Source organism: Callospermophilus lateralis, chromosome 7 (assembly GCF_048772815.1).
Source record: "Callospermophilus lateralis isolate mCalLat2 chromosome 7, mCalLat2.hap1, whole genome shotgun sequence".
Taxonomy (NCBI): Eukaryota; Metazoa; Chordata; class Mammalia; order Rodentia; family Sciuridae; genus Callospermophilus; species Callospermophilus lateralis.
Window position 1 is genome coordinate 118,994,582 of NC_135311.1, and position 10,317 is coordinate 119,004,898.

The following is a 10,317-nucleotide window of genomic DNA, read 5'->3' on the forward strand; positions in this document are numbered from 1 at the left end:
ATTTGGGAAAGACTTTTGTTGGGGAGGAAGATTTCTAAGCAAAGGAATCAAGGAGTGGGTGGGGTTGTTCACTGCCATGGAGAAGAGAAGGAGGAGGCTACTGGAGACAGGGCAGTAGGAAAAGAGGAAGATCTGGAGGAGTTAAAATATTCAAATTGAAGGATGAGCTCTGGGTTTCAGTCCTTAGCTTCCCTGGGTATCTTTTCCCCACTAACCTACGGTCAGGGTCATTGCAATTATCTGAGTTCTTCTGCTTTGTTTTCATAACTGTGAAGGGACTAGAGCTAGGAGTTATTTCTCCAGGTCCCTTCCCTTGTCCCAGGGGGATGAGAGCCAAATGTCAGGACATGTAGATGAGATTGTGGGGGAACAACAGGCAGGAGGGGGTGATGGCAGCTCACCTCCCATCCTCAAGAGCACAATCAAATATTCAAATGGGATCCTTCTTAGAGGGAGAGGAAGGAAAGGGTTTCCAGATGGTACTGGGCAGAAATTGGGTGTGGTGGGGAGTTAAAGACGAGGGAGAGATATCTAGGGGATCTCAAACTGAAGCAGTTCCTCCCTTCCCAGATGTGACTTCTAGTTAATAAGGAGCCCTTCACCCATCATGTTTTTGATGTAACTCATCAAGATGATTCCTCCCTTCTCTGGCTGCTTGAGAGGAGCTGAGTTTTCTTATGCTGTGGGTGCTGGGAGGTGGTAGGTGTGGGTGTGGGTGCCTGTTTGGGGAGGGGAGGTGTTTGTGCTCTACTCAGCTCCCTTGGTTACATAACAGCTTTGATAAGACTTTACTTTGGAACTGCTGCTACTGCATGAAGCAGTCACCCCTCCACCCCCACATGGAATGCTGATGTCCACCCCCTTTTCCCTGGCCCCTTGGAGAGTCCTGCTATTCATGATCCAGTGTTCCAGCAGCTGCTTCCCTGCCAGGAGTGTCTGTGGCTTGCCTCCCTGTTCCCTGACTGGCTCCTGTTTCTAAACATTTGCTTCTTTTGTTATTCTAAACCCAGGTCACTCTATTACTTTTGTTAGCCTCCTGGTCTCCCCTCTTCCTGGGCAGGGCCCTCAGGCTGGGATGGGAGGGGTTCACTGGACACCAAGAAGGTCTCCTCTGGGGTAGGAGACGGGTACCTCAGGAGGTTTCAGGACTGGAGCTAATTCCCTTCCTGCTTCTTCCTCTGCCTTAAGATCTGTTATATCTGTTTTGGAGTTTGGGAGTGGTGGGTCATACCCAGACGTTCCTGGAGGAAGGACTCTGGCATTGATATTTCCCTTTTTAAAATTAAGGGGTTGTATTTTCGCGGGAGCTTCTTGGGTGGGAAGGGATACACTAATTTTGTTGTTACCCCACCCAAGTTGTCTGAGCAAGTTCTGGTTTCTCCAGGCATGCAGCAAGGGAATTTCAGAACTCTTCTTTTAAAATGACTTTTTTTTTTTCCCCCTGAGAGTGGGTGAGAATGGGATGTGTCCAGGAGTGAGTATGTCCTATTGATAACAGAAATACCTTTCCAAATGGAGAAGTGGGAGACTTGCAAGTTGGCAATTACTTATTAATTGGAGAGAATATGGACTTCTGGTTTGTGGACAGGGCAGAAGCCAGGGGAGGGAATGACCATCCCTGTGAATGGGTCTGTGACTGTGTGTATGCACATTTGTATATGTGAGTTTGCTGCATGGGTATAAAAACATTTATGTATGTAAGTGTGGGCGCACATATACATGCATGTGTGTATGACTTTATGTATGCATGCGTATGACTGTGCAGGCAACTAATTAAACCAGTGTGTGTGGGGTGTGTGTGTCTGTGGTGTCCAGTGATACCTTATGTGTGAGTGTAAGCATGCATGTGAGCATGTATGTGGGCCACATATATACTGTACATAATGAATCAACAATGTATAAATATATGTACATAAGTTGAGTCATGCATGTGAATAAATGTAAGAGAGAGATTAAGAAAGATTAATTCTGATTGAACATTGAGGCTAAAAGTTGTTCTCCCACTAGTTTGAACTTGATCCACTCTGATGCCTATGGCTCTTCTCCAGAAAGCAGGCTCCCTGTAGTCTCTCAAATTCTCAGGTCCTGGAGAGCCAACTATACTCTGCCACTATCCGTAGGCTTCCCCTACTAAGGCAGTACATATGACTGACTAAAATACACAAATAACCAAGGATGGGCTTGAGAATTCTTGGCCTCCCAGGCTGTGGTACAAAGTCAGGTCCAGTTTTTATAGGTCAGTCTGCAGGTATGCATTTGTATGCTGTATCTCCTTTTCTCCACTTCAACTGCCAAATCAGTTCACCCTCATCCTGATTTCTCATCAAAGTTATCATAACATGTTCCCAACTGTTGTCCATCTTTGCCAGTCCACCTCCATGAATTCTCTCTCTAAAAGCAGCCAGAGTAAGATGAGATCATGACTTTTCAATGGCCTTCCATCTCATTTGGAGTGAAATCTAAAGTGCCTAGTGGGGCCTGAGCAAAGTTGAATGTTGTGTATAAAATAGGCATCGATCAACTTTCTGATCCTACATGGGCTTCCTTTCTGTCCCATAAAGTACTGAGCACAGTGGCACCCTGAGGCTGCTGCATTTACTCTTTCCTTCAGCCTGAAATGTTCTCCTCCCAGATAGCCACGCAACTTACTCCCTCACTTTATTCAAATCTTCACTCAAAAGTACCATATTTGGATAGGCCTCCCCCAACAGTCTAACTTAAATAGTCTCTTATCACTCTACCCCCTCACCCCAGTTTATTTATACACACACACACACACACACACACACACACATTTGTTTTAATTTTCAGTACTTGTTACCACCATCATCTCATATATTTGTCTATCATTCCACTTTCCCTGCTAGAATATAAACTTCATGAGAATGGGAACTTCATATATCTTGTTCATGGCTGTCTCATCGGTGTCTAGAAGAGTATCTGGCTTGGAGTAGGCACTCACTACATTTGTGTTAAATAAACCAATTGTGGATGGATCAAGGTGGAACAAGAAGCAAGGCAAGGAGACCATTTAGGAACCTGTTGGGACAGCTTTGGTGAGAAATTAGCATGAGAGTAGCCTGATGGCAGTGGTGGTGGAGAAAAGCAGATCCAGTGTTCAAACACGTGTGCACACGTGTGTGTGCCTGTGTGTGTACATGTGTATTTTGGCCAGTCATATCTGCTGTGTTAGTAGGGGAAGGCTAAGGAAGGTAAAGGTGTGTACATGTGTAAAATATGTGGTGTGCATGTTACGAACACCCTGTGACAAGCTGGACACCCTCCAGCTAACCCTGGCTGCCATCCTGCCTTCCTTTTGGATCTTGTCACCACCATCCCACATATCCCCACCTCTGCCAGCCAGGCTGCAGAAGCCTGCTAAGTGGAGGCTCTGTGGTTCCATTCCATCAGTGATGTGGAGCGCTTGCCTTAGGGAACAGGGGTAGGGAGCAATGGGAAGGATCTTAGGAAGTCAGAGCCACTGACAGTCTGAGAGACTCCAAGAGGCATGTGAACCTCCCAGAGGAGAGGGAGGAGGAGGAGGACTGTGGTGAGCTCAGAGCCAGAGAGCTCAGGCATGGCCCAGACTTCCTGAAGCCAGATGTAGTATCCTCCCTGTTCCACTCTAGGTCCTCTCTCCTGGTGGGGAGGGTGCCTTAACCAAGGATGGGCTTGAGAATTCGTGGCCTCCCAGGCTGTGGTATAAAGTCAGGTCCAATTTCTATAGGACAGTCTGGGGTTTGGCAGTAGGAGAGGAATTTCTGTTCGTCTCAACTTTGATTATTTTCTTGTCTCCCAAGAGAGAATGGGAAATTAAGTTGTGCTGCAGAATGAGGAACTAAGGTTAGACCTCAGGCAGGACCGATCAGCTGCTTGCCTGAAAGGACTAAGACATACTATGTGGGTGAGCAAAGCTGGAAGGAGGTCTGGTGAGGAAAGGAGAAAGAAATGGGAGTTGTGGGGCAGCCCCACCCCGTGCCACTTTCTGACCTTGGGTGGAAGGGGCGGTCAAGACCCAAGATCCTGTTTGAGAGTTCCTGCTCTAGACCTCCAGGCCTGGAGCTGGGTTGCCTCAGTGCTGGCACTCCTTTCAGGTTCTGGGGTGTAGGGGGCCCTTCCCTGCGTTCTCTTTTCTGGGCTAGGGGCCGCGCGCTGCAGCCGCTCCCCTCCCACCTGGGCTGTGAGCATGGGGGTTGGGCCGAAACAGCCGCCAGAGCCGCCCACCTGCCCGCGGTGTCATGGCAACGACTCTGCCCACGTGGACGAAGAGGAAAGGGAGGAGAAGAGAGGAGAGGAGGCATCACGACCGGAGGATGGCAGGGGGCTTCTCTGGGTCCCTCCTGCTGAAGCCCTCACCCCTCTAGCTGGGCCCCAGTCCCAGCTAATTTTCTTCCAAGCCCCCAGGGCAGGGTGGGGCTGGTATTCCTGCCCTGGGCTCCTGTGCTTGTCCTTGGGTGTCCTGAGTAATGACAACCTTGGCCTCCTGCACTGTGGGGCCCTGGCTGGGGTCCTGGGGGCCCTGGGGCTTTGGCACATGCTGGTTTCTCCCTCTCTCCCCTTCCTGCAAGTCGGGGATGGTGCCTGGGGCTGAGGGGATGAGAGCCCGACCTACTTCTCTATTTTCTCACTATTTTTCAAAAGGAAAATGACCCACTTTTCAGCCAATCGGACTGGGGCCTGTTCCCAGGCTGATTCCCTGAGCCCCCCTGCCCAGGCCTCTGCCCCATCCTCAGCCTCTTAGACACGTGCTGGGCCCACTTTTTAAGGGAAGCAGGTGCACCTGTGTAGAGGGGTCTCCCCTGCCATCAGTGCCAGGCTCAGGGAGGAACCTGTTCTGAGTGGGGCAGGGGTGGGCCAAGATTGGCTGATCCAGCTCCTATCACCCCTGCTTTGGGGGAGATGCTGTGGATTGCCTCAGTCCCAGGCACTTTGAATGACCTATCTGCCAGCCCCTTACACTCCCAGGATGTATCTTCCACCTCACAGAGGGCAGGAAGGGCTGTGGGGAGGGCTGGAGGAGAACCTCTTCCCCCTTCTCACCTTGTTTTGCTGGATGGTAGTGGGCTTTTCCCAAACTGCTCCATTTCCAGGTGGAAAGGGAGAGCCTTTGGCGCTGAGAGACATATCTGTCTGACTGCCTGCATGACAGTTTTTCCCAGAGACCCCTCCTAGAGGGTTCTGCCTGTGCCTCTCTTCCCAAGCCCCTCCCTTTCTCTAGGATATTGGTCTGGGCCTCAGAGCCCCCTCCCTCCCTCAGCTATATTGGCCTGGACTGGCTTGGGGGGTGATTAGGGATTTAATTATTTAGTTTCTCCAGCTCAGTAGATTAATTCCATCCATCACAGGCAGACCGAGTCTTCTCCTTCTCTCTGGGCTGCCTGGCCAACCCCAGAGGGAGGGAGCAGCATTGCTCACCTGGGCCTAGTATTGGATCTGGGAACAATGGATAAAGTTCTTGTTGGGGGAGGATTTGGTGTATGACATTGAGCAGATCTGGGTGCTTAAGAGCTGTGAAATGAACATGTATAGCTCTCGGACGGGGATGAGCATGTCGATGTTTGAGATGTGAGGTTTGCATCTTTGCAGCTTCTGTGCACACAGACATCAGTGTGTTGTGGATGAAAACACACATGTGTAAGGGCCTTTACAGGAATAAGTTTGTGTGTTATCTGTGTACATTATTTGATGATGGCTATATGTGAGAGGGCAAATTCTGTGTAAGATGTATATAGATGACTTCATGTCTCTGCAGTTTACCTATACATGAACACGTGTTCAATTGTGAATGAGCAGTCTTGGGAACATATATAGCCACGTGGGAGGGAGGGGGGGGGGTGGAGCTTTCCTGAGGCAGAGTGCTGAGCCAGGGCCTTGGAGTGCCGGCTGCTGGCCTCATCAGACCATTTTGGTCAGGGAGACATGCTACTTTTGCTATGTCTGTTTAGCCTGGGCTTGGTGTCCTGGTGGTTGAAAGTGTCAGGCCTGGATTCAGACACATATTGAAATCCCTCTTCCACCACCTGTGTGACCTTGGGCAATTTTCTTTATATTCTAAGACTCTCTTTCCTCATCTGTAAAATGGGACTAGTGATGGTAGCTACTGCGTAGGACAGTTGTAAGGACTATAGGAGGAAATGCATCCAAAGCACTTAACACAGTGTCTGTGTGGTTGTGGGCATTCAGGGAGCTTGAACCTTAGAACAAAGAATTGAAAGGCACCAGATATTGTCTGTTCAGTGTTTGAATCCAACCTCAGCTCGCATGCCTCCCTGGGCAGGAAACTCCCAGCTCTTCAGCAACTGGGACCAACTTTCCCTGCTGTGAAATTCTGGCCCAGCTACAGGGAGTCATTTTTTTTCTGCCTTCTCCTGTTTCTCCCCCTTTCTCTAAGCATTAACTGGGGGTGCTATTTCTTGATGGCTCAGTTGCTGACCCTGAAAATGTTGGGCACCTAGTGGGTGCTTGGTTTGTCCATACAGAGATAGATTGTATGAATCATGGCCTTTAAGGAGCTCACAGTCTGACAACACAGTTACCCTTCTGTGCTGAAGGGAAGTATGGGACCTAAGAGGAGGTAGGACCTTCTGTGTCCTGGGGTTGATGGGAAAAGCACTCCTACAGAAGGCTTCTTAGAAGAGGGTGAAATTGAAAGGGACAGGTCTTCTATGTGGACATTACAGTCTATACTGCTTCCTCTCCCCACATACCCTCCTTTTCTCTCCCCAGATGCCCACTCTCTTCTGTCCTTCTAAGCCTGGAAATTTAGAGAGGAGCAAGGGCTCAGACAACCCTGAGGCTGGGGCAGGGTCTGGCAGTTTCAGGTAGTGCCAAGATTTAAACCCTGCTGTCAGCCAACAAAAGGACCTTCAAGGGACCCTGGGGGAACAGTCCTGTGCTTGATTTCCCTATAGGAGAGGCTCAGAAGGAGGGGACAGGCCTCGCGCTAGAAGTGCCTGACACAGCTCACACAAAAGGCTTATAGGGAAAGAAATATATAAAAAAAAATTGGGAACTTGGTAAAATGATGGATATGTTAGCTTAATTGTGGTATCCACTTCATGGTATATAGGTATATCAAAATAATATGTCACACACATATTAAATATATGCAATTTCTGTTTTTTCTGAAGAACAGGCCTAGGAGGTATCCTGAAAACTGTACTTTTGATGACTTCCTCAGATGATTCTGATTTAGATATTTGAAGAACTGTTTTTCAAATACTGAGTCGATATACAAATATGTATTACAGATGAAAATCAAAATCTTCCATTGAGTTGTGGTATCCAGAAATTATTAGGGCCACAGAAGGATTAAAACCTTAGAAAGCCACATTTGGTAGAAGAGACACTAAAACACAAAATTGAATAACATTTGAAGAATTTCTTGGAGTTACTAACCTATGTCTAGAAATAAGTCTCATAAGGAATGTCAGTCACGATTTATCTAAGGATGTAACAACTTAAGAAATGATTGTATTATATTTTCTGGAAAAATTTTAAAAAGGCTTATAGGACAGTGTGTTAACCCTGGAGGCAGTTCTAAACTTAGAACCTCCCAGAGGGACTAGATACCTAGGCTGGCGGTAGGAAAGGTTATGATCTTGGCCAAGCACCTCATGCCCAGTGGACCCCTGTCATGGACTTGGGAACCTACCTGTTGTTCTCAGGTGGCACTGTAGGATTAGGTCAGGCAGTACACTGAAGGCCAGGGCAGCACCAGCCCAAATCACATACAAATGAAAGAAGGTGCTAGGGCACCAAAGTCAGGAGTAGCCAATATATGGGGACAAATGTGCCAATTGACTTGTTGCCACAACCTAAGGAAATAGGCATCAATTTCCCTATTTTATGGATGAGAAAATGGAAGCTCAGAAAAAGGAAAGGGGTTGTTCATGGTCACGCAGGTAGGCTGCAGTAGATGATCGGAGGTGGATAATTGTCTCTCTAGTACCCAAGCTGTGAGGTTGCTGAACTTTCCCTTCCAGATCCCTGGAGTTGGAAGAGAAACTGCCAGCCCTGGCTGCAGGGGTTTGGCAGGATCTGTGAATCAAGGGCTTCTAGCTCTCTCAGATGACACCATCTTTGGCCACCTGGGCTGTCCTGCTGTCTCCTGCATGCTCAAGATGTGGGATGTCTTCAGAAAGGTTCCAGGCAAACAGATTCTTCAATGCATGAAACAAATGAGTTTTCAGAGTGTCCATTTCTGATCCAAACCTCTCATTTGGCCACAACCTCAGCCCAGGGCTGTCTGAGACATCCTCCTAGAGGTCTCAGCTGGGTGTGGTGACTCATGGCAGTCATCACAACAACTCGGGAGCCTGAGGCATGAGGATGGCAAGTTTGAGGCCAGGCTGGACAACTTAGTGAGACCCTGACTCAAAATAAAAAAGTAAAAAGGACTGGGGATGTAGCTCAGTGGTAAAGCATCCCTGGGTTCAATCCCCAGTGTAAAAACAACAACAACAAAAAACACCCACAAAAAGCAAAACTCTGTGTCTAATTCCCATACAGTTAAATTGTTTTTCTTTCATTATCCATAGCTACCCCTCAGCACAGTATGGGACATTTCATCTGTATTATCTTTATTCTTATGGCATCACAGTAAAAAAAAAAAAAAAAGTGACTATTTTTATTCCCATTTGAAAATGGGGAAAGTGACCTTGAGAGAGACAAAGGGACTTCCTTAAGGTTGCATGTTTAGTAATTGGCAGACCTGGGCTATGAACCCTAAAGTTTGGTTCCCGGCCTGGAACTCACAGTCTCTCTCACCAGTTGTCCCTGGCCAGGATCTCTTAGGAGTTCTGGTCCTGGGAGTCTTCCTTCTTTACAGATGGAGGCTCCTGGAGACCTTCAAGAGGGGGAGAATGGACATGGCACGGCAGCATAGCGGAGAATCAATTTAGCTGACAAGATGGAGGAGATGGCTGAGAACAGGCTGGAAATGTTGGCCATGATGGGTGAAGCTGATCAGGATGAATTACGTCTTAGTGGGCCTTTGGCAGCCCTGGAGAAGGAGGAGGCAGTTCAAACTTTGCTTTTGGGGTCTCTTGATTACATGGTCCAACTAAAGAAGGAGCTCTGGGACCCAGCAAGTTAGAGTGAGGGGACCTACTTGGGGATGGAGGGTGAACCCCGAGTCTTGCTTCTACATACAGCTCATCCAGGAGAGCCCTCCTTACAGCCTATTCTTGCCGCGAAACATTGGGATGTTGGGATGGTCACCTTTTTTTCTTCTTACTCCTTCTCTACTACCTTCCCTGTGCAAAAGGGCACATCTTAGGGTAGACCTGGGAAAACAGGCTGAGCAGGGCTGGGTTCAGAGGCAGAATTTCTAATACCAAATTTTGAAGATTGTTCCAAAGCCTTTTTTTTTTTTTGCAGTGCTGGGTATTGAACCCAGGACCTCACGCATGCTAGGCAAGCACTCTACCATTGAGCCACACCCCAGCACTGTTCCAAAGCCTTTTGAAGGAAAGGTGTGGAGGTCCTTTCTGTGGGCACCAGAAGGTGGGTGAAGGCAGCAAGGGAAGACACTTATTCATGCAATAGATATTTTTTTTTGAGCACCCATTAGTGCCAGGCATTGTTCTAGATGCTCAGGATACTGCAGTGCATGAGACAGATACAGTTCCTGCTCTTCTGCAACTTAGGTTCTACCATGGTAAGACACACTCTACATGTGTAATAATGGAGAAAATAATATCAAGGAGCAATAATTCCATGAGGATAATAAAACAGGGTGATGTGGAACGACATGGGGGATGTGGCTGAACTTTAGTTAGAGCAAGTGGTCAGAGAAGGCCTCTCTGAGCTGAGCCCCAAAAAATGAGACAGAGGAAGCCATGGGAATATCTGGGACAGAGTGTTCCAGCAGAGAGAACATCAAGTGCAAAGCCCCCTGAGGTGGGATTTTCAAAGAGATTATAGGTAGTGTGGGTTATTCACAGGCTGAACGCCATCCAGTGGGTCAGGAGATGCATTTAGACTCAGATCTGCCTACATGTCTTGAGTGTTTTGGAGCAGTAAACCCATTTTCTATGAAATTCCTGCTCTATGCCCCCAGGAAGAGTTGATGAAATACAGAAGTGAAGGTGAGTGAATAAGACTGCAAACCTCTCTCCTTCCATTCTGTTCCTCCTCCTCCTTTCTCCACTTTCTGGGGCAAGGAGGATAGGAGAAGAAGGGTTTTCCTTGGAGTCCTAAGGGCTGGGGTCTTCAGCCATGGGACGGGTCGAGGGGTTGAGGGAAGTACGGACAAGGGCGCCAGACCAGCAGCTACAGAGATCCTACCAGAGGCATCCGGGTAAAGCCAGTGTC

The 10,317-nt window shown here is 48.1% G+C and overlaps 1 non-coding gene across 1 annotated transcript; it reads right to left on the reverse strand.

Annotated features, from left to right (window-relative positions):
- Positions 1–9,375: 9,375 nt before the first annotated feature.
- Trnaa-agc (transfer RNA alanine (anticodon AGC)) lies at positions 9,376–9,447 on the reverse strand. The gene has a single exon. It is a non-coding gene; the product is annotated as a tRNA-Ala (tRNA).
- Between the last annotated feature and the right edge of the window lie 870 nt (positions 9,448–10,317).